Source organism: Phyllostomus hastatus, unplaced genomic scaffold (genome assembly GCF_019186645.2).
Source record: "Phyllostomus hastatus isolate PE091 unplaced genomic scaffold, TTU_PhHast_1.1 phas_contig_549, whole genome shotgun sequence".
Classification (NCBI taxonomy): Eukaryota; Metazoa; Chordata; class Mammalia; order Chiroptera; family Phyllostomidae; genus Phyllostomus; species Phyllostomus hastatus.
This window is the reverse complement of record NW_025333907.1, coordinates 464,874-490,271: the sequence shown is the minus strand read 5'-3', so window position 1 is coordinate 490,271 and position 25,398 is coordinate 464,874. Positions and strand designations below refer to the sequence as shown.

The 25,398-nt window shown below is 39.2% G+C and overlaps 1 pseudogene; it reads right to left on the bottom strand.

Annotated features, from left to right (window-relative positions):
- Positions 1 to 5,143: 5,143 nt before the first annotated feature.
- LOC123824172 lies at positions 5,144 to 23,872 on the bottom strand (annotated as a pseudogene).
- Between the last annotated feature and the right edge of the window lie 1,526 nt (positions 23,873 to 25,398).

The window sequence follows — 25,398 nt, the reverse complement described above, 5'->3', positions numbered from 1 at the left end:
CTTTTGCTGTAGCCCCCCAAGGCCTTCCTTGGGGCCTTCACATGATCAGGCCTTGCTTAGGTCGTTCTCCCCTTGGGGAATCTTACACGTCACTGGCTAACTGATCAACCATTGGGGGATAGTTATGGGAAAATGAGCAGAGGTGGTGCTCCTGCCAGGCAGATAAGCTTTGTTTCCTTAGTGGCTTATGGTCTGAAGGCCACTCTCTCAGCCTGTCATGGGGGGATTACAGCTTCTGAAACCAGACAGGGCGGTTCCCCAAAATTTTCATAATACAACTTTATAGAACTGTAAACTGCACAACAGTACTTTTTTTAAAAAAAGGTTTTATTTTTAGACAGGGGAAGAGGAGAGAGGGAAAGATCAATGTGTGGTTGCCTCTCACGTGTACCACCACCTTCACTGGGGACCTGGCACACAACCCAGGTATGTGCCCTGACTGGACCCTTGGGTTCACAGCTCAGGCTCAATCCACTGAGCCACATCAGTCAGGGCATATTTTTTTTTCTTTAAATAGCATTCTATGTGAAACATAACAGCTCCATTTATTATCTACACCCACCACTCATAGCGACACACATCTGGCTTTTTAGATTTATCTCAGGGTCCTTGTGCTTCTCATGCGTCCCAAAAAGTATAGATTCCAATTTGGATTTGTGTCCAAAGGAGTAACTTCAGGGGAACCATCTAAATCAACTGGAATCTGACTGCAATAGGCAATAGGATCATATCCTTGATTTGGATTTTGTCAGGGTTTTGAGTTTTAACCTCACATTGACCCTAAAAGTACCTTAATGTTAAATTTTAAGAGTCAGGAATGAAACAGTTGTACCTTTTAGATCTTTCTTGCAAATCAGTTCCGAAGTTTTTGATCTCAGGACTATTAAAATATTTCACATGCAGTGGAAAAAATTAAGGTGACTTACAAAAGAACATATAGTCATTGTTTTGGAAAGAGAACAAATTCCTGGTGGTGGACACTGGAGGTCACTTGCCACAGTAACAGGACCACAAACACCACTTTCACACCTAGGTGTGCTGGATCTGAATGTGAACATCACTCATGAAGAATGTCAGGACACCCTGAGGTGAGAGAAGACTATCAGTCACAGCAGTTTTAAGTATGTCATTTCAATAACTTCAATAGTCTGGCACAAATAACACACCTTTTTAATTATAAAATCTTTTATTACACAGTCATAAGTATTTAATGCTATATAATGCAATATCACATACACAATGTTTTTTAATTTTTAAATTTTATTTAAATTGTTGTTGCAGTATAATTTTCTGTTACTCCTATCCCAACCCACCCACCCAACCCTCCCTCCTACCTCCCATTTCCACCACCCCTAGTTTTTATCCACGTCCTTATACTCGTTCCTGTAAACCCTTCCCCTTCTCCCCTGAAATTCCCTCTCCTCTCCCCTCTGAACTCTGTCTATTCTTTATTTCAGTGTCTCTGGTTATATTTTGCTTGTTTCTTTGTTTTGTGGTTCAGGTTCTTGTCAAACCTGAGATCATATGGTATGTCTTTCACTGCCTGGCTTATTTCGCTTAGCCTGATACTTTCCAGTTGAATCCATGCTATTGCAAAGGGTAGGAGCTCCTTCTTTCTTTCTGCTGCATAGAATTCCATTGTGTACATGTACCATAGTTTTTTCATCTATTCATTCACTGATGGGCATCCAGATTGCTTGCAACACTTGGCTATTGTAAATTGTGCTGCTATGAACATTGGGGTGCACACGTTCTTTCAGATTGGTGTTTTAGGGTTCTAAGGATATAATCCTAGCAGTGAAATTGCTGGGTCAAAAGGCAGATCCATTTTTAGATTTCTGAGAAAATTCCATACTTTTTCCATAGTGGTTGTACCAGTCTGCAATCCGAACAGTGTACTAGGGTCCCCTTTTCACCACAACCTCTCCAACACTTGTTTATTTATGATGGCCATTCTGAACTGGTGTAAAGTGGTATCTCATTGTGTTTTTCATTTGCATCTCTCTGATAGCTAGCGATATTGAACATCTTCTTGTGTTTCTGGAACCTCTGTATGTCCTCCTTGGAGAAGTGTCTGTTTAAGTCCTTTGCCCATTTTTTAATTGGGTTGCTTGTCTTCTTAGAGTGGAGTCATGTAAGTTCTTCATATATTTTGGAGATTAAAGCCTTGTCTGAGGTGTCATTGGCAAATATGTTTTCCCATACACAATGTATTTTAGATGAAACATTCAAATTGCTTCTCCATCTTATGCGAGACATTCATGTACCCTAACAAGCACACTCAAGCAGGTGTTACTTCTAATGGACCCTGTACATTTAATTGTGACTCTGTGAGCTACTGTTTAGAGCATGAAATTGTGGGAAAATGTAGTGGCAGTTTAAGGCTCCTAATTACAGAAAATAAAAGGCATACCAGCAATATCATCAAGTGCCTTAGCTGAACTCTAAAACAATCACATGTCATCTCTATTGTATCTGTATCATAATGTTCTAGTAGGTACCATAAAACATCAACAATGGAGAATTTTTTCACATGAATGTCTCGTCACTGAAGAAATTCCTAATGACATAACTGCAGTGCATTACCAAGTAGTATATTGTTACCTACAAGTTTGAGCAAGGCTAAATATATGAACCTTGAAGTTGATAAACATATCAACTTCATCTAACTTTATTAATGACAACAGTAAGTTCACATCACCTAAATAGAGCATGTCAAAAGGATTGTGTCACCATTTGTCAACACACATTACAATCATTAAGCAAGAGTTTCTGTCCTTGTGATATAATGATCTCATAGCAGAGTTTTCTTTGGTTTTGGAACAGGAAGCTAATTATTTAGCAAATACAGATGAACAATTTCATGTACTTGGGGACAAGGTGTCCATACTCTCTCACATATCCCTGACCACTTTTTTGTTCTAACCATACCAGTTGATATTCATCAATTCTATCTGACTACCCTGAATATACATCAGGATTTTAATACATTGATGTAATAGTTTCTATAAAGGGTATCTTGGTAAAGTACTTAATGTTTCTATTTCTTACATTAATGCCAAAAAGAAGACACCCTGCATGGAGACATGTAACAAGTCTGAGTCAACCACAAAGGGCATCTCCATTTAGAGTTTCTTCAAACATTGTGCATTCCAATGTCCTCAGTCTTCTACGGAAAAGTACATGAGTGAAACTCACCTAGTATACAAGAGTTCGCAGATATGTTAGGCAGCAACAATGAACCCCATTATTTCACACACACATTATGAATAAAAACCTAGTAGCATGAAGTGATATGAGATTGGAACCACATGAATACTTCCTTCTCAAAATATCTCAACTGCTGTCAATACATAATAAGATACATATCTAAAACCCATGTCCTAGATGTTTGGAAATACACTAAAAGGTAATTGTCTATGTTTTTACATTTTGGATGATTCTCTATAGTAAGAATTCTGATTTGGAGCAATAACTGAAAACTAAGTATCATTCATTAATGTTCTACTGTGCATTCTCTGACATTTTGAAAGTTTTTCAATTATATACTTCCCTAAGTTTTTTAATATCCCAACAGCAATTTTCAGGCATAAATTCTATGGGTTCTTGTGAAATGCATATTTTTGACAGCTGTTCATTCTTTATTATGAACACATAATTCCATCTGTGTGCATTCCCTGAGAGACAGTATGGCTGTAATTTAGCTACACAGTTTCCTACAATCTTCTTTTTTAAAGTTTTGTCTAGTGGGAATTCTTCTTAACTTTTTAAAAAGGGTTATACAGGCTGGGAAGTAGTTGTGCTGGAAGCATTAGATGGTCGAGGTTGGGCTTGGAACACAGATGTGTATATTGATCTGTACTAACATTTTCTATTACAGTAATCCTGTTTTCCATTTTGGTACACTATAGTCAGGACTGAATGTGTTAGATGATATGTAAGAATCTTCTTCAATCTGAAAATCCCATAACCCTCACCCCTTTCTTACTTAAACATTGTTATGATGATTTCTGAAGGAAGTTTTTGCCAGTTAATTTTCATATCTGTACTAATCCTTCAAGTTGGGGTGGGGGATGTTGACACAATTTAGTATATCCTAAGATAAAGTCTTAGTGCAATATAAATAAATATTCTTTAGTTTAAAAAATAAGATTTTGCCCTGGCTGGTGTAGCTCAGTGGATTGAGCACAGGCCTGCAGAGCAGAGAGTCCCTGGTCGATCCCCAGTTCAGGGCACATGCATGGGTTGCTGGTCTCCAGTAGGGGGCATGCAACAGGCAACCACACAATCAGTTTCTCTCCCTCTCTCCTACCCTTCTCTCTAAAAACAAACAAGCAAACAAACAAAATATCCAGAAAACAAGAAAACACAAGATTTTATTTACTTTTAGAGAGAGGAGAAGGGTGGGAAATATTAACATGGGAGAGATGTGTTCATCAATTGCCACTTCCATGCCCCCAGCTGGGGACCTGGACCCCAAACCAGGCATGGGCGCTGACTGGATATGAACCAGCAACTTTTCAGTTTGCAGGCCAGTGCTCAGTCAACTCAAGCTACACCAGCCAGGGCTCTAGTATGAATTTTTATATATCAAATAAGCTGTGAATACTGAAAAACAGTATTCAACATTCTTTTCATTTGCATTGTTTTTATTTACAATTAACTCTGATGTTGACTCAAGTTTCAATATTGGTTAGAGCTTTGCAACATTTTAAATATATTGGTTATGCTTCTCTCCTGTATGAATTATCAGATGTGAATTAAGGTATGAAGAAGGATAAAGAACTTGGCCAAATTCATTATATTTTTAAGTCTTCTCTGATGTTGAATGACAGTTGAACAATGGTGAAAGGTATTGTCAAGTTTTTCAAATTTCCTTGTTTCTCTGTAGCATAAATTCTCCAATGTTGAGGAAGTACTGGGCACAGGTGAAAAGCTATGACACATGCCCTACATTTGTAGTTTTTATCCTCCATGAATTCTGTGATGTCAGTAAGGTATGAGGATAGCCTAATGGCTTTACTACATAATATACATTATTTCCAGTATGAATATTCTGACGTTTAGAAAGGTGAGAGGACTGGCTAAGCCCCGTACCACATTCTCTACATTTATAAGACTTCTTTCCAGTATAGATTTCGCTGATGTCGATTAAGATTTTAGGAACACCTAAAGGCTTTGCTACATTCTCTGCATTTACAAGTCTTCTGTCCCATTTTAAATCTCTGATGCCAATTAAGTTTTGAGGATGGGCTAAAAGCTTTCCTTCATTCTCTGTAGTTATAAAGCTTCTCTCCAGTATAAATTTTCTGATGTCTAGTAATGTTGAAGCCTTCATAAAGTCTTTGCCACATTCTCTTCATTTTTAAGTCTTCTCTCCAGTAGGAACTTTCTGATGTTTAGTATGGGTTACAGACTCGCTAAAGGATTTACCACATTTTTCTATATATACAAGGCATCTCTACAGGATGAATGATCTGATGTTGAGTAAGGTATGCAGACTGGTTGAAGGCTTTACAGCATTCTTACTTTCATAAGCCTTCTCTCCCATATAAATTTTTTCATGTTTAGTAAGGTGTACAGACTGCCTAAATGCTTTACACATTCTCCACATTGATAAGGCCTCTCACTAGTATGAATGTTCTGAAGTTGACTAAGATATGAGGACTTGCTAAATGCTTTACCACATTCTCTACATTTATAAGGCTTCTATCTGCCTAAATGCTTTTCCATATTCTCTGTATTTATAAGGTTTCTCTCTAGTATGCATTTTCTGATGTTGAGTAAGATTTAAGGACTTGCTAATGGATTTACCACATTCTGAACATATGTAAGGCTTTCCTTCAGGATGATTTCTTTGATGTTGAATAAGGGTGGAGGAACACCCACATGTTTTACCACATTCTCTACATTTATAAGGCTCTCTCCAGTATGAATTTTGTGATGCTGATTAAGAGATGAGGAACTCGTTAAGACTTTACCAATTTCTGTAGATTTAAAAGGCTTCTTGCCCGCATGAATTTTCTGGTGTTGATTAAGATGTGAGGACTGGACAAAGTCTTTACCACATTCTCTACATTTATAAGGCTTCTTACCCGAATGAATTCTCTGATGCAGATAAAGTGATGAGTACCAGGCAAAATCTTTACCACATTCTCTACATTTATAAGGCTTCTCCCCAGTATGAATTCTCTGATGTTTAGTAAGGATTGAGGACTCTGTAAAGGCTTTACCACATTCTCTACATTTGTAAGGCTTCTCTCCAGAATGAATTCTCTGATGTTGATTAAGTTTTGAGGACTGGGCAAAGTCTTTACCACATTCTGTACATGTATAAGGCTTCTCACCCGAATGAATTCTCTCATGAAGATTAAGTGATGAGCACCAGGCAAAGTCTTTACCACATTCTCTACATTTATAAGGCTTCTCCCCAGTATGAATTCTCTGATGTTTAGAAAGGATTGAGGACTCCATAAAAGCTTTACCACATTCTCTACATTTATAAGGCTTCTCTCCAGTATGAACTTTCTGATGGTAAATAAGGGCTGAGGACTGGCGAAAGGATTTATCACATTCTTTACATTTATATGGCTTCTCTCCAGTATGAATTCTGTGATGATATTTAAGTTTTGAAGACTGGCTAAAAGCTTTACCACACACTCTACACTGATGAAGCTTCTCACCAGTATGAATGTTCTCATGTCTTGTAAGGTCTGACAACCACATAAAGGCTTTATCACATTCTCTACATTTATATGGACTTTCGCCAGTATGAATTTTCTCATGCCGTGTAAGGTATGACAATTCGCTGAAGGCTTTACCACATTCTCTACATTTATAAGGCTTTTCCCCAGTATGAGTTTTCTGATGATGAATAAGCCCTGAGGACTGGCTAAAGGCTTTACCACATTCTCTACATTGATAAGGCCTTTCTCCCGTATGAATTCTTTCATGCCGCTTAAGGTATGACAACTTGCTAAAGGCTTTACCACATTCTCTGCACTGGTAATATTCCTCCCCAGTATGAATTCTTTTCTCATGTGCAGTAAAATTTGAATGCCTTTTAAAGTCTTTACCACATACTTTACATTTGTAGAACTTCTTTCCCATATGAATTTTCTGATGTACAGTAAGACCTGAAGGCTGACTGAATGTTTTTCCACATTCTTTATATTTATAGTGGTTTTCTCTAGACTGCCATTTAAGTGTATTTCGATTCAGCATATGACTGAAAACTTTGCTACATGGTACACGTTTGTATGTGACTTCACTGGAATCAATATTCCCTTCTTTAATGTGATTGGATGATTGCTTTAAAGACTGGACACATCTACCTTGTTTGTTTGTTTTCTCTACAATAGGAATGACCTGATGTGTACCGTAATTTGACACTTTGTCAAAGAGTTTTTGCCCTTTATGATGGCTGTCTGGAAGCTGAAGATTCTGAAGTTTGCAAGGATTAAACCCATGCTCAAAATTTTTCCAATGTTCATTGCCTTGATAACTTCTGTCTTCATTGTATGTACTCTGGTGATTAATGAAGACAGAAAGGCCATTAGTAACAGCTTTAATTTCATTACACATGTACACTTGTTCCCAAATAACTATTCTGTGAAATCTACTAAACAAAGTTGGTTGTATGTATTAAAAAATGCGCCCAGCCATAGAGGGTATGACTGCTTGGTTGAGCACTGTTTTGCAAAGGATGGCTTTCCAAGTCTAGTCCGAATGATGGAGCTAGCCTAGATCGTAGGTGCCACCTACTGTAAGGGTGTATGCAACTGGAAACCATTTGAGGTTTCTCTCACAAAACAATGTTTCACTTTCTCTTTCTCCCTCCCTTTCCCTCTCCCTAAAAATGAATCAATTTTTTAAAAAAAAAATCACTCCCAAGTATACATGATACATATTTAAATATGAAAACAACCCTTATTTCTCAACAAAGGATAATCAGTCTTTAATGAAAAAATTGTGAAACTGATCACATTTAAATTATCTGTGTGCATTATATATCACTGAATTTTAGAAAGCACTGACTGAAAATTTAACTAAATCTACAATTTAATCAATTCAAGTGATTATTCACACCATGGATTATGTGAATTCCTAAATGTCCTGACTGCCTTTGCAAGAATATATACCCATAGGATATTGTTTCTAGTCCTCACATTTAGAAACACATTTATCTGCACTGTCACTAACTTAAAGTAGGGTATTTCCCTAATGTGCACCATTTTTGACCTGTAGAGGTAACAAGGATTTTTTCAAGGAATAACTGTCCTAAGTTAGTTAAGTTCCTTTTAACATGCTTTTTCCTCATCACACACTTTCTTTTCAGGCGTTCATTACATTATCAAAGGCACACCTTCAGCATCTTACCAGCACTACTTTAGAGAAAAAATCTTCTATCCCTGGCTTTCTCAACAAGGCCTCGTTGTCTTCAGATGACACAGCTGCAAGATACAAAATAGTTTCACAGCTTTGACACTCTGGGGAGCATACACTGACCCTACCAGCTGGTTTTGACCACATTCCATTTTTGAGTACTCCTAAAAGAAGTTAAATGTTCAAAGCAAGAAAAGGTATAATGAGAAAAAGTCACATCAAAAAGTTTGTATTCAAGAAAAAAGTCAATTAATGAAAAATTCAGTTTTCTTCCTTGGTTGCTTGAAGACTAGTCACCATCATCAATGACACAGTAACTGTGCTGACCTGCAAGTTCAATACCAGTAGAATACCTCATTAGAAGCAAACAATTGTAAACAGCATGGAAGAAATTTGTTTTTTATGCTATTTCTTATCTGATGTTTGTTCCTAGGCACTTGCACATATGAGAAGGCACAGCCAAAAGTGGAGGATAAAGGGAGGAGAAACCTAAAACTTCATTTGCAAAATGTTCTTAATGTGTGTTTCACAGATAAGTCTTAATCCTTTTTATACAGTAGGCATTCTATAAATGTGTGAATACAAAACTGTGCAGTATTTAAATAAGTGACGCAGATAACTTTACTTTTATTAAGGGAATGATCTTTGTAGTGTGATTTTGTTCCTGCAGATCACATGTGGCCTAGATCCCTGTGATTACAGAGAAAGGCATGCAAAAAAGAGAAAGAATTGTCCGTTTCATTAAGGATGTAGCATGTATTGATATAATTTCCTTTCCTTCCAGAAATATGTAACTGCTCATGAATTACTTCTTAGCTGAATTGCTTAGAGTTGGAGTTCTGGTCTCCATTCTTTTCACTGATTTCCTGGCCACTCTATGTCTCGGGGCGATGACTCTTGTGATTTATGTTGCCTGTCAGCATAATATATTTGATGAAAATGGAATTCTGACTCTTAATAGATTGTACCAGAAGATCAAGAAACCACAACCAAAGCTAGAGGTAATATTTTCAATTATGAAAGGTCATAGTTATATGGTCTATTTTGTGAAATAGTACTTGGTTATGTCATACTTGTTCCACTTCAAGCAATTTTCTTAAAAAACTAGACAAAGAATATAGGACCAGCCCAGGTGTCAGCTTTGTTTTGGATTCAGAACCAGTTTTTGAGGTGGCAAGACAACTAGCTTTGGCTTGATTTATGATCCAATGGGTTACACACACACAAAAAGGTCCCAAACATAGACTTGTGAAGGGAACATTGGCCAGCTAGGTTCCCTCTAGTGACGAATATACCCTGAGCACTTCTCTGACATGGCTTATATTATGCTTGGGAAATACAGGGGGACACAGCACACATGCATACCTTTTATCAATCAATGTTGAACAAGGCTATAGTCATAAAACACTAACACTATCTATAGACAAAAATTGAAGAAACATGGAAATCTTTTCCAGTTGGGGTCTGTGAGATATCCTGACGCCAGACGGCTGTAAAGGCATATATCATTAAGTAGGAGTTTCACTCGTTATGCCTTGAACTCAAACATCTGGGTTATACCTATAGGTCTTACCGCTGAACACAGCTGGCTTCAAAGGACAAATATGTACATTTTAGGCCTGATGCCCATGGGACCTTCCGAGTTACAATCAAGTCATGCCTGTCACCTGCATTATGACCTGGTTTTCCAGGGAGACTTAGAGCCCCTTTCAGAGCTTGCTCTCAGGGAGCTACAATCTCTGAAACCACACAGAGCCATCCCCAACAGACTTGTATGAAATGACCTGTATGTGAAGAAGAAGGCCTCAAGAAAACAGAGATAGGTACATAAGAACACAATGAAGAAAGTCAGGGGGCCTGTGAACGCCAATATTGGTGCTAACAAAAAAAAAATGAGTAAAGATTCTTCAGTGACTTTATCAGTGGGAACTATGGAGATTTTTCAAAGAGGATTAAAAACTAAGAACTTAAAAAACATTTATTCCATGATCATACACTGGAATGATAAGAGTGTAAGCCATCCATCAGTAGTAGATCCCAGGTGATCTAAACATGTAAAGCAATACCTATCAAAATCCCAATGACACTTTTGGCAAAAATAGAATAGTTCAGCCAAAATTAAGATGGGGGCTGACTGGTGTAACTCAGTGGGTTAAGTACCATTCCCCCAAAAAGGTGGCCCATTCAATTCTAAGTCAGAGCACATACCTGGGTTGTAGGTCATCTCTCCTTGGAAGCAAGACAGATGCAACCAAGTGATGTTTCTCTCGCATATTGATCTTTCTCTCCCTTTTTTCCTCCCTCAATCCCCTCTCCATAAAACTATATAAATAAAAGATTTTTAAAAACATTTCAAAGCTTCTCTTATCAATAAAGTATATAAAAACCATTACGGCAGATGTAAATAATTAAGCATGGTGCATGAAAGATTTTACATACAACTTCTCCTATAGAAGGTCAAAGGAGCTTCCACAAGGAGGCCTAATACAACCAAATAAGAAAAGGATATTCACATCATCAAAGACTGGTGAAAACACTGGCTGTCCAAAATAATGAGTCAAGTTGGACGCCTACATAAAATAATATACAAACAGTGAATGAGGACGGAAGAAAAATTTAACATAAAACCAGTAACTGTTAATCTACTAAATGAAAAGGCATAAAAAAGATTTTGACATATTTTTTTACTATAACACCAAAGAAAAGGTAAACAAAGTAAACAGATACAAATGGGACTATACCAAATAGAAAAACTGCACATTAAGGCTAATCACCAGTGGGTGAAAAACACAACCTGTGGAATGGAAGAAAATTAGTGCAAAGCATATATTTTCTAAATCTTTAGCATTCTGAATATATAAAGTTATCTTTAAAAAAACACCATGATAAAAGAAGTAACAAAATTTTAGAAATGACCAAAGACATCTAGTTAACTAATCTATAAGAAAAAAGTCAGGGACACACAATGAGGACAGACAGATTCTTTAATAAGTTGTGCAAGAGAAACTGAACTAATACACACAGAAAATAACATAACTAGACCACTTTCTTATGCCATGTACCAAAATACACTCACAATGGATTAAAAACCAGAATGTAAGACCTGGAACTATGAAAACACTGGAATAAAGGATAGATAGTCAATGATATCTGCTGTAGATGTTACAAATATGTGTACATATGTAGGTAGATACAGCAATCAAGAAAAAACAAACAAATGAGACTAAAACAATATAAGTTTTGCACAGCAAAGGAAACCATCAACAAATCAGAGAAACAAATAACCAATCCACCAAATAGGTAAAGTTATCCACCAATGATGCTAAATATCCAAAATATATAAAGAACTTACACAACATCGAAAAAAATCAAACAATCTCATTAAAAAATGGTAGACGTCCTGAATAGATATTTCTTGAAACAGGACAGAAAGATAGCCAATAGACAGACATATGAAAAGATGTTCAACATCATTCATCATCAGAGAAATGCAACTTGGACCCACAGTGAAATACCATCGCACATGTTACAGGATGACAATTACAAATAAATCAACAAATGAGCACCAGCAATAATAAGGAGAAATGAGAACATTTATGCAGCCGCTACACAAAACAAGAAGGTTCCTCTAAAATTGGCCAACAGGTACCACAGGACACAGCAATTCCATATCTGGGGAGTCACCCAAAGAATATGAGAATACAAATTCAAAACAGTGTATGCACACCCATATCAAATGCACCATTCTTTATAGTAGTGAAGATATGGAACTGAAAAAAATTCACCATTGCCATATTGGTAGTGTATGATTTTGGAGAAATTAAAAATGTTATTTTAGTTGACATATAACATCAGAAAATGATTATCTCATCACATCCTCCTTAATGATGTGACTCTATATGTTTATGCTCTATATTCAAAAAATACAACTGCAAACAGTGTATTTTGTGGACTATAAGACATACCCACCCACTTGACACCCAAATTTGAGAGGAATAATGGTTCTTAATGCTGCTGTTGAGTTCTGTTTATAATTGCATTGCTGAAATATCATGTTATTTATATCATTAAATATTTTACCACACTTTTTTGCTTCAAATTTTTTTTCCTATTTTGCTTCTCTAAAACCTAGGTGTGTGTTATGATCCGAAAAATATGGTGATCTCCAAGTTACTGAATATGAAGCAATCTTCATGGTATACAGATCACACTTTTTCAAGATACATTCTTAACCATCCTTGGTTTTCATTCTGTATTATTAAGATTTAAACTCCCATATCTTAACTAAAACATTAAGGAAAAAAATACCCAAAAATATGATCCTCATCATTATAAATAAAAAGAGAATCCACAAGCTAAGAAAAAATATTTGCTAAAGATGACATATACAGGATTACGTGTAACATACAAAGATGCTTTTAAACTCAACAGTGACAAGAAAACAAACCTGCCTAAAAAGGCTCAAACACCTTAAAAGAAAGCACACTAAAAAAGATACATAGATAGAAAATCAGTATCTGAAAAGAACCTCCACATCTTAAGTCAGTAAGGAAATGCATAGGAAAACTAAACGAGCAGTGCTGACAACAGCAAATGCTGCTTTGGATGTGGAGCACCTGGAACTCTCATTCATTGCTGGTGAAAATGTAAAATTGTATAGTCCCTAGGGAACAGAGTTTGGAGATTCTAACAAAACTAAACAAACACTTATTACATGACCCAGTACCTGTGCTCCTTAGTATTTCACCAAAAAACATGAACTCTATTTGAAAAGGATGGACCAATTTAACCTCATAAATATCACAAATGTTCTATTCAGGTGGGGGCACTGAGAAAAGGTGGGGGTTATGCATGTGTGAGTTCTTATTAACTTCTACACGATTTGGCTGCAAACCCAAAACTGCTCTTTGAAAGAGTCATTCACAGACCTTCCTCTCTGATGTATGTTTACTGAAACCTCTGGGCCTTTTCTATGGTTCTTTACCCACGTCCAAGAATCATGTGTTTGCATTCTCTACTAAAACACACACACACACACACACACACATACACACACACATACACCAATTCACAATTAAAATAAGCAGTATCAAAAAAAAAAAGAAACAATATTAAGTGATTTTGGAAAATGTGGAGAAAATGGATCCTGTACATGACTGAATGAAAGGTAAATTGGTACACACAGTATCAATAACAAGTGAGATATCAAAAAATTAAAACTAGAATTGTTTTCTAATTGCATGCTTCTTCTTCTGGGTATTTATCCAAAAGAATTCAAAGCAGGACTTGCAAGAGACATTAGCACACCTCTGTTGACTATAGTACAATACACAAAAGCCTATAATGTTAGGTGGAAGCAACCCCAGTGTCTATGGATAAATAAATAGATTAAAAAAATATCCTGTATACATACAAAGGAGTTGCATTCTGTCGTGAAATTGAAAAAGATCTTAACACCACATAGCACAAAGAAAAACATTGAGGGTGTTTTTTACGTGAAGCACCCCAGTCACAAAGACACAGATACTATAGGGTGCATTTAGGTAAGTAATCTAATGGAGTCCACCTCACAGGAAAAGAAAACAAAGGTTTTCTTAAAAAAAAAAAAAATTACCTGAGCTTTGATTTTAAGACAAATGAGGAAATGGTTGTTTAATGTACACTGAGACATTTCTGTCACATGAAAATTGCAAGAGGTCACATGGACAACAAAGGGACTATACTTAATATGAATTGACTATACAGTTATAGATGGTTAGCATGATAGATTTGGGGGGCTCTGGCAAAGATGGAAGGACAGGTAAACAGCTTTGCTTCCTCACACAAGTCAAAGAAGAATAACAACAAACAAAAAAAACAAAAAACAAGCAGAACTAAGAGAAAATGAGCTAAAGAAGCAGCATTAATCTGCACTGGTAGTAGGGGCACAGATGGATAGTCAGGGATAAGAGGACTTGTGGTAAGTTGGCAGCAGGCAGACAGGGGGGTGAGGTGGTGGCTGATGGAAGGGCCGTCCCACATTCAAGTGCACATACACCAGGAGGAACAACTGGGGAGAAAAACAGACCTCGTAATCTGCGATTGCAGCACAGAAAAAGAAAGTTTCAAAACCTCTGGCTGTCAAAACCTGAGGGGGCTTGCAAAGGCAGGAAAAACAGTCAGTCTTACAGGAGATTCTGTTGGAGGGGCCAATGGGGTCCTAGAATGTACACAAGCCCACACACCCACCACCAGAAGGGCACATTCGCTTTGTGGATAGTGGGGGAAGTGACTGAAAACAGGGAGACTGGACCAAACAACATTGTTCCCTCCCTGACACCTCCACTGCACACAGTGCCACAATGCAATGAAGTGGGTTCCCCACACTACCCAATACCTCAGGCTCTACCCCTTAAGTATGACAGGTGCACAGACACCAAGAAATATGACCAAATGAAGGAAGAGGTCAAAAATCTACAAAAAGAACTAAGCAACAAACAGATAGCCAAGCTATCACAGACAGACTTCCAAACAGTGGTAATCAGGATTCCCACAGAGATGAATGAGTGTGGGTGCAAAATAAAGGAAGAAGTGAAGGCTGTACAAAGTGAAATAAATAAAAATATACAGGGAACCAACAGTAAAGGGAAGAAAAAACAGGACTCAATTCAACAATTTGGAACAAAAGGAAAGCATAAATATTCAACCAGAACAGAAGGAAGGAACAAGAATTCAAAAAAATAAGAAGAGGCTTTGGAACCTCTGGGACAAGTTTAACCATTCCAACATCTGAATCATACAGGTGCCAGAAAGAGAAGAGCAAGAGCAAGAAATTGAAAACTTATCTGAAAAATAATGAAAGAAAACTTTTCCAATTTGGAGAAGGAAATATAAGTCCAGGAAACTCAGAGAGTCTCAACAACTTGGATCCAAACAGGAACACACCAAGACACATCAAAATTATATTACCCAAGATTAACGATAAGGATAGCACCTTAAAGGCAGCAAGAGAAAAGGAGACAGTTGCATACAAAGGAGTTCCCATAAGCCTATTATAGGCTAACTTCTCAAAAAGAAACCTTACAGGCAAGAAGGGGCTGGACAGAAGTATTCAAATTTATGAAAAGCAAGCATCTATACCCAAGATTAGTTGGTCCAGCAAAGCTGTCATTTAGAATGGAAGTGCAGATAAAGGGCTTCTCAGATAAGGTCAAGTTCAAGGGCTTATCATCACCAAGCCCTCATTCTATGAAATGTTAAAGGGATTTATCTAAGAAAAAGAAGATGATCAAAAATATGAACAGTAAAATGACAACAAACTCACAACTATCAAGAACTGAGCCTAAAGAAAAACAAGAAGAAAAACAAACTAAGCAAACAACTAGAACAGGAACACGATCACAGAAATGGAGTTCACAGGGAGGGTTATCAGTGGGGAGGGGCGGGGAAACAATGGGGGAAAAGGTACAGGGAATAAGAAGCATAAATGGTGGGTACAAAACAGACAGCAGAAGGTTAATAATATAGGAAATGGAGAAGACAAAGAACTTACATGTATGACTCATGGACATGAACTAAGGGGAGGAATGATGGAGGGAAGCCGGGTTCAGGGTGGCAAGGGGATAAAGGGGAGAGAAAAATGGTACAAGTGTAACAGCATAATCAATAAAATATACTGAAAAAAAAAGATGCTACATTTGTGCTCACATGATTTTTTTTAACAAATTTTAAAACACAATGTTTCTAAAAGAGATACTTCTAAAACTTTCCAAAAATTATATTCAATTTAGGGATATTTTCATCTCACTGAAACAGAATACAAATTCACCCACAAACCGATATAAAATTAACCCTATTACAGTAACTACACTGGACAAAACAAACGTCAACCATTAACGAATCACAGAAAGAAACAAGATACCGTATTTTTTCCCATGTATACTGTGCCCTGTTTTGCCTAAATTTTTGAGGGAACACTAAAGATGTACTAAAGATGAACATTATATACGGGTAGCACCTGAAATAACGGATTTTGCAGATTCTTGTACTTTGTAATTATTTGTTACATAAAATTTCCTATACCATAATATGGTAAGAAAATGCTAAAATTCCTCTGTAACACTAAAGAACAAATAACTAAATATAATACAACCTGAATTAAAAATTTAAAATAAAACATACTCTTTTCCTGAAAGCTTGGGCAGAGTATGTGGGGGTACATTATACACAGGAGCTAGTTACACATGGTAGAATATGGTAAGTCATAAAAAACATAAGGTTAAAAACAGACAAATGTGCATATAATTTTAATGGCAAATGACATATGGCTGATTCATATTTTCATTAAGTCCCACAGTACATTAAGTGTACTGAGTTGAAAACTATCATTCACTTTTCTAATATATGAATAAAAACAAAAACATAACTCAACTAAACTTGGGGAATCTATCATTGAAAAGGAAACACGATGGAAAACCAGTGAAGATTATAGCTCAGTGAGACTGAGGGATGCTGACATCCAAGTCTTCCTCCTACAGGGCTTGACACAGACTTATTGGGACTCACAAGCTCTGCTCTCTAGCCTTGGGACAACAGATTGAAAGGTGCTAGGGACATTCAGGGAGGGACTCAACTGTCTGGCTTCAGGGCTGAGGCAGGAGGAGCAGCTTTCACCCACACAGAAGTCCTGTCTGAGGCCATTATTCCCTTGCTGAGCCCTCTCTACCATAGAGATAGTAGGAAGGTACCATATCTGAATCTCCACGTACCTGGCTAGTGCTATAGCCCTGTCTTAGTGATTCCCTGAGACCTTGCCCCATTCAACTTGAGAACCCATCCAAGCCATGTCCAGTGGCTTCTCCACACAAACGGCCCCTCTTGCGTCATGGTTCAGACTCTCCCAAACCTTTCAATCAAGCTGGATCTGGTATATACATATCCTCTACCGCTCACTCAATGGACACATGCCAGCACTACCCACAGTTGGCCTTGGATCACATCTTGCCCTCTCTGGGGACCCTACAAACCCAGCTGAATTAGGAGCCATCTGCACATCACTCTGTAATGTGTTCCAGGTGATCCTGGGCAATTCAGAGGTGGTGGCTGACCTTGCACCTCCAGGGAGGACCCACAGCCAGTGGACAGCTTAAGTCCATGTTAGACTGCCACCCTACCACTTCTACAAGCAACACACTCAAGGGGCAGAATCAGTGAGCACCAAAGCACCACCAAACAATTTAAAAATATGAAGTGCCTAATAATTCTGTAACTCACTTCTTACCAAAGGATAGAGAGGAAGAAATCAGGTGACAATGGAGACTTTCCTACATGGTGGGCAGTGTTGTCAAGTCAGCTATGGCAGTAACTTACTGAAGAACTCTGAGGTAAACACACACAGTAAACTACTCTCACGTGAAGGATTTAAAACATACACTATAAACTTCTTACGGTGTTTGATACTAAGCAGAAGGACATTTTGAAGTGAAACAAAAATCAGATTGTCTCATTTTGGGTGGTGCATCTTGCTGTGATGAAATCACTGAGTCAGTCTAAATTTTGTAGGGTCTTATTTGAAGCCTCCATAGTATTAGATTTCATAAACCAGAAAACATGTCACCTGTTCCCAGAGTTCTTGGCATTTCTGAACCAAAATCCAGGATCTCGACCTTTTTCTTCATAATCACTTTCCATGAGAAAAAAGGAAAAGTTAAAAAGAAAAAAGCTTAACATACATTTCCCAGCAACATAAACAGATGTTCCCGGGTTCCCAAAGCAATGCAAGACAAGCCAGAGCACGGCAGCTCTCTCAAGTGAAGGAAAAGACTTTGGCTCCAGTGCTAACGGTATGAGAGAGGTCACCGGACATGTTCCAGACAAATTGGCCATCTATGACAGCAGCAGAACTAGACCTGGGCTTCTCAAAAATCGCATCCACTGAAGCACAGCTTCCCAAACCACACCTGAAGGTCAGGCTTCCTCCATGACCTTTGGGCCTCTCACCTGTGTCATGTGCTTCCCCATTCCCACCTACCTGGAGGGGCAGATACCATCTTTTCCCTGTTTATAATCCAGCACTCCTTCATTTGCTCCAAAAAGGTGACCAGAACTGGCTTAGAGACAAACAGACCTGTTTATATGAAAAAGAATCATTAGCTTTGAGGAAATTTTCCCACTTTCCATTCCACTTTCTTCTCAGGTAACTAAACTGGTAATATAAAATATTCTAGAAAATGGTTTTTCCAAAATACTGTTTTCAGTAACAACTTAATTATTCTAGAACACATGTAAAGTTTTCAGACACTAAAAGTTTCTAAGTCACATTGTTCACGAAACCTTTTCTTTCTACATTGGATACCTTCCAGTTTCTCCACTGAGAGCAAGAATCTAAAGTGCTCCCAACACAAAGCAGAAGTCCCTAGAAGATGTTCAACTAACAAAGAAAATGAAACCCCTAGGTGGAGCAGGAGGTCTGAAAGGAAGTCATCCTCACCCAGGGAGACCAGGGTCCTGTAGTTCTCCAACATCACTTCCACGTACAACTTCCGCTGACCTGGGTCCAGGCATTCCCACTCCTCCCAAGAGAAATCTACTGACACGTCCCTGAAGGTCAACAATCCCTGAAACAGCAGAGTTCACAATGTCATCTAACAAGCAAACAGTGTTAGCAGAAGTGGTTTTGAGCTAAAAGAGTATCCTGAGTTACTTACTAATATCATTTTGACTCAGGTATATACTCTATTGTATTTTCAAACACTGAGAAATGAGGTTGACTACCACAAACCCTAAACAGAGACTTTACTTTTTGGGAAAATAAACTTTAAAGTGAAGGCATCTACACATGCATATGTATGTAAGTGTTGAATTTGTATCAATCCAGAATGAGCTGTGTACATTTCTCAGCTACAAAAGTCATGGTGAGTTGAAAGTATAAGTACTTTTTCACATTTAATTCAGACAAGAGAGAACTGAAGATCTGTACAAGTACAGATTCTGATACGGGAGTTCTGGGATGGGGCCTGTGTTTCCACATCTTTACCGAGCTCACTTTTTACTACTGACAGCAATGTCTCTGGTCCATGTGCCACACTTCTGAGCAGTACATAAAAGAATACACAATTCATACATATCTTGAAACTGAAAAAGTTTTATAAAATTTAGTTTTTAAGAAATAAGAAACAGCCGCCAAAATACTATTTGAAACTTCTGTATAAGTAATCTTAGAACAAAATTATTCTTCTTGTGTTATAAGAGAATTTTGTGAAACATATAGTAAAGGGTAGAGCTAAATTTTTCTCCAAACTTGATGTACAATTTTTCAACAAACACAGGCAAATACATGTAAAGAGACCTCATGACTATTCATTGGTGTTTCCGTGACTGAGAAGAATGCAAACATCTGAGGAGAGTAAGAAGCCTAAATAACTGAAATGTTAACATTTTATGCACACAGACTGGCAGATATATGGAAACTAGGAACAACTGAAAAGTGACAGAAAACAGAATTTTCATGTCAATGAAATCAAAGTTTGTGATTCTGTAAATCTCATAAATCTAATTGTGGATGGTGCTCTTTATGTTCTGTAAACACAATAAGGAGAGGAACATACATAACGTTAGAGCTATTAATTCGTAGTTTTTTATTTCTCTTAACATTTTGTGTATCATTAGTGGAGAACTATTACCTTACAAATTTAACTGAACTGAAAATACACTTATACTACTCTTGTAAACCTTACTGAAAATACAAAAACTAAGAAATACAATATGTCTCTAACATGAATGTGGAATATAATCAAAATTTACAAGAGTAAGGCCTCATTGATTAAATCCTTCATGTTTGAAACCATTTCTCTTGAGGAAATAAATGCAGGGCCTTCATTTTCCAAAGCAAACAAACCCAAATAACAACATTTGCAGATAAAATGTGATAAATTTTATCACACTTCTCAGTAATTCCCTGCTAGAACCTTGTCAATGATAAAGGGAAACTTAACTCCATAGTTAAGACAGCACCTTAGTCAGGTGACTATCAGGTAGACTGGAGCTATGCATATGCGGTGACTGAGGCATACAGAAGTACATATCATCACTACTGTGACATTACTGGCAAAAATACAGAAATCAGAAAATCATTATGAGAAAATGATCACAAATAAACATCAATTTTTGCAAATGCAAACTCACATGTACCTGTCATGTTTTGTACCCTAATCAGTGCATTTAAGTACCAAGACTTTTGTACAAAACGAGCAAACAAGTCTCTTCTATCTACTCTTCTTTGTCAGAACTCTCTGAGCTATCCTGACCAGTAAATCGTGAGTTTTCTTACCCCTGACCAACAGAGCTGATGCTGTAGCCACATGAACTTAAAGCCTACATGTCCCTTCCCCACCAACAACTGAGCCTCTGAGCCCATCCCAACAGGGATGTTGGACATGGGTGCCTTCCCATGTTGATATGTCACAGAGGGGATGTGTTCAGTAGTAGAAGGTCATTACCTCAACGTGCAAATTCTTGACCTCAGGGCACTAAAGATAACGAAGAGAAGGCTATGGAACTAAAGATAAAATTACATAAACTGTTGACCCTGAAAAGCACAAAAAGAAAAAAATAAAGAACCACCTCGCTAAGCAAGAACATCAGAAGCAGAGAAATAAACATTGCAAGATCTAAATCCACTCATCTGAGGAGGAAATCCACTCATCAGAGCCTCTGGCCCAGGACACACAGTTTACCTGAGAAGCGGCCATGTCATCCTGCTCAAGCTCTGGGCTGTTTTCTCAGGGGATGATGTGCTGAGGAGTCAAGTGTGCGCGTTGAGGACATGTCTTCAAAGGTGTCCCCACAGCCTCTTAATCCTCTTCCCCCACACTCAGAGGTAGAAGGACCTGGAAATGATGAAAAGGCCACTCTCTCCTGCCCTCTGTCATAGCAGAGTCAGGAACAATGAGCTCGTACATGGAGACCACACTGAGAGTTTTTTTTCTCCTTTCAGGTGGTCTTTCCTCCCACAGACGTCCACAAACTCCTATAGCAATGAGAACATGCACTGCTCTCCTGAACCCCAATCCCAGCACAGCACCCTTTTATCTTCCCTGAACAAAGCCTGCTCCTCACACTCACAAATGCATTTGGTGTCCCTCTTGCTACTCCCAGAGACCGCCTTAGAATCTGGTACAAGACCTCAATAAACAACCATGCCCCACCCACAGCAGTTGACCAACTCTGTGGGGGAGCACACAGCTGATGTCTTTTCTTAAAACTCCTCAAGTGAGCTAATAAGAACCAAGGGGGAACCTTTCAGTTTAATGAGCATGCAGATCCCTTGGGGATCCGGGCCCTACTCTAGGTTAAGAATCTGTAGGTCAGCAGTGAGGACCACAAAATAGTATCTTTATCTAGTTCCCTCCTGGTGCCTGTGTTGCTCCCCTAGAGCTCATTTCAGTAGCTCTCAGCAACAGATAGTAGACCCAGCACATCTCAGAACTCTGGGTACTGTGAGGCACTGAAGCAAGAACTTTTACAAGTGCAGCACCCTAGGCAGATTGACTTCCTCTTCTCTCAGATAATTGCAGAGAATAGAGATCTTCATGCTAAAAGCTTTGGGAAAAGTCAGCTATTGAAATATGCCTGTCAAATCACTTCACCATGAATAGGTGGAAGGTTACTCCAGTACATCCTTCAATACTTTCAGTGAATGGACAACGGGAATGTGAGGGGAACAGTTCCTTTGTGGCTCATAGTCACTAATTAAACAAATCACATAAAGGGAAGGAAAAGGCTGCTCAACATTGGATGAAGTCATGAAACTAGGTGCTGACTGCTAAGATCACTGACATCCTTACCAAGTGCACACTGGAATAGCCTGGTATTATTAAGTACCAATGGATGTTTCCACATATGATAAAGAACAGGAAGGATGCAGGGCTCAGGAATTAAATGAGATACAATCAATTTAAAAGGAAAATGTGTTGGGTTTAAAAAAAAGGGTAATGACTTCTAAGTTTAAGTGTCAAAAAATGTGAGACTACCTTCTACTTAGAAAACAATGATAAGAGCTGGTCATGATATGTCACCAATGCTCATTTCAAAAGTTTATGATTATTTACAGAAAAGCAGATATTTAATAGACTAGGACTTCTCTCAGTAGGTTTTTTAAATGAATTTAATGTGAGAGAGAGAAAAAAAGTAAATTCACAGGAGAGGAAAAAAGGCCCAACGTTTTGAATATATATTTTTTTAAAACGTTTAGGTGGTGAGAGACCCAGTCATTTCTTGTCTCAGGTCACCACCTCCCTTTTGCCATCACGGGAAATGAGAAGGGAATAACTGACAGACAAGTCTCCCCCTCTGAGTGAGTAAGAGCTGCAGCTGGAAGCTAAGAAAGATCAAACTTTTAATCCGGAGATTTAACATTCTTATTCACATCTATAATTCAGCAAATGTTAAAGTAAATATATAAAGTACAAGTGGATATCTCACAGCTTCATCAGTCACATCCCATCAGCTCACCCCTCATCGAGATCCCGGTTCCCCTACTCCTACCGCTACTTCCTATTTCTGCCTATGGATCTGTTTCCTTCTCTTCCCCGTTTCTTTTGCACTGTGGTCCTTTTCTGTGTTTCCTCTCCCCCATCTCCTCCTTTTTCCTCTTTTCTCTATTCCTTCCCTACACCTGTTCCGCGAAACTCCTGAAACCTACGGTATTTCAGCTTCACTTGCTCTTTCTCCCCGATCTTTCTGATCGCTCCCATCTCCGTACACTTCTGGCTCCCGCGCTTCCCCTCCCCCCATGCCTGTGTCCCCTCTGCTGCCCCGGTTACTGTCTTTCGTGTCACCCCACAGCTGCCTGACTTTCAGTGCAGTTTCCCACTCAAACCCGTCTCTCCAAACCGCCTTTCTGTCCCTGAGGTCGCTCCTCCAACTCCTCTCCTCCGAACCACTCTCCCTGTCTGACGTGCCTCTTATTAAATGGATGACTCGGCGCTGTTTGTCTTTCTGCTCGCTCATCCTCACAACCTCACAACTGTCCTCCCTGCACGTGCCCCCCCCCCAACTCTTCCACCAACCGCTCTCTTGGTCCACTGTGTGTCCGTGGGGCGGGGGGATGTCTGTGGAGAGGGCTGAAGATCCCACACCGAGGGGCAATTCGGCCTTCGTGGGCCGAGAATGGCGAGGCGCACAAATTGTTTGTTCCACTCGCGATGTCTCCTGAGGCTTTAAAGGGCGCAGGGTGGGCCGGCTGCCCAGGGAACGGCTTTCCAAATACACGCGGTGGACGGAATTGAACAACCGGAAGGAGGAGAAATCTCCTCAGGGTTTCCGCATAAATGGGCCCTCCGCAGGGAAACGGTCGGGGTTTGGGGGCGTCTCACCTGTATGTGGGATTCAGAGCTGCGGGAGGCGCAGCAGCGAGTATTCCAAGGCCCACAGTGATAGCGAGGTTTCCCGCGTGCAGGAGAGCGGCCTGAGAGCCTCTGACTTGAAACCTGAAAGACCGACACCAAGCAGGCTCACGTGACCTTCACTGCTCAAAAACCGCCGCTGGTGAAAAGCAAAGTGCGCATGCGTGCTGCTGCCAAGTTACTGTCTAGAGCAGAGTGCTTCCGGGCAGGAGAGGGTTCTCAAGTAAAGGCAGAAGGCGGTGGCCACCAGGATAGAGCACTGGAGTTGACTCAGGATTAGGGCCTGCAGTCTTATACATTGCTCTCGAAGCAATTCTTTCCTTGATCATCGCATTTGTCTTTGGATTCATTTTGTATGGCTTCGATGCAATTACAAAAAAAGTAGCAGAAAAGTCTTTTAGGAAATTCTCAAAAACTGGGAAAATAACGTGCATGTGACTATGGGACAAAGAAAAAATTAATGAGAATCATAGAATGTATTCTGCATCCAACAAAAATGAAAACAACATATTATTTGCCTATACATCAAGAAAACTGTAAAGATTTCTTTCTTTGGAGGGAAAGGGAGCGAAAACTGATGTGGGAGATACATACCTGATCACTTTCCTCTCTCACCTCCCCCTGCTGGGGACCTGGCCCACAATCCTGGCATGTGCTCTTACTGAAATATGGTGCAGCCAAGAGGGGGGACCAAATAGGTATTTGCAATTCGGTCCAGAACTCAAGATGTCCAGGAAATATTAGGATGTCCTCACCCCTTCCCCCCACAGGTGTGAGTATGGGGAAGGGACACATGGAGCAGGAACATGCAAGGCTGTTTTGCACAGCAACAGCTTTGCAGCTAACCCCTGGCATGGGCATTTAACATATCTATAACATTTAACTGGTTTCATAGATATGTTAAATAGCTGTGGCCATGCTTAGAGCCAGGGGGATGGAAGGCACCTCCACCCACAATGTTACTGGGGGCAGGTCCCCCTGATTACATCGCCTCTGTGAGATGATGTAACTGAGGTGATTGGCTCCATGCTATGGGGCCATTCCTGCTGAGACCCAATATGGCAGCCCAGTAACCATGGAACAATACAGGAATGCTAGCAGGTGTAACTAATTGTAGGCAGAGTTGGAAATGTGAGCACAGAGGAAGATTGTCATGGGGATTTAAACCCAGACTTTGCAGCCATTGCGGAGGGGAACCACATGGCTTTGCCAAAATGTCGATCTCCGCAGCTTTGGTGGAAAGAACAATGCGGTTTTGGCCAGAGTGGGGACCCCTGCAGATTTGGTAGTGTTACAGAATACAAGGGGGGGCAGCAAAGGCAATATACTGTTACAGAAAGGAACCCCCCAGGCTAGTTATGTAACCAGAAAAGACACCAGTGTTCGGGTTGCCTGTCACTACCAAATCCAATAAGCAATGACAGTGATTGAATCTTTTATGGGCGCTTTATTCAGATGGCCAGCGATCCGAGAAGATGGCAGGTTCATACCCTAACAAACCATCTTGCCCTTTCTTTCCTGGCCAGATCTTTTATAAGGGGGTTGGGGGAGGGCAAACAGGAGTTAGTGAGAGTCTTTGAAATTCCAAGGGGAGGGGTAGTCGCCTGGTAGGGATGTCTCCAGGTGGTAT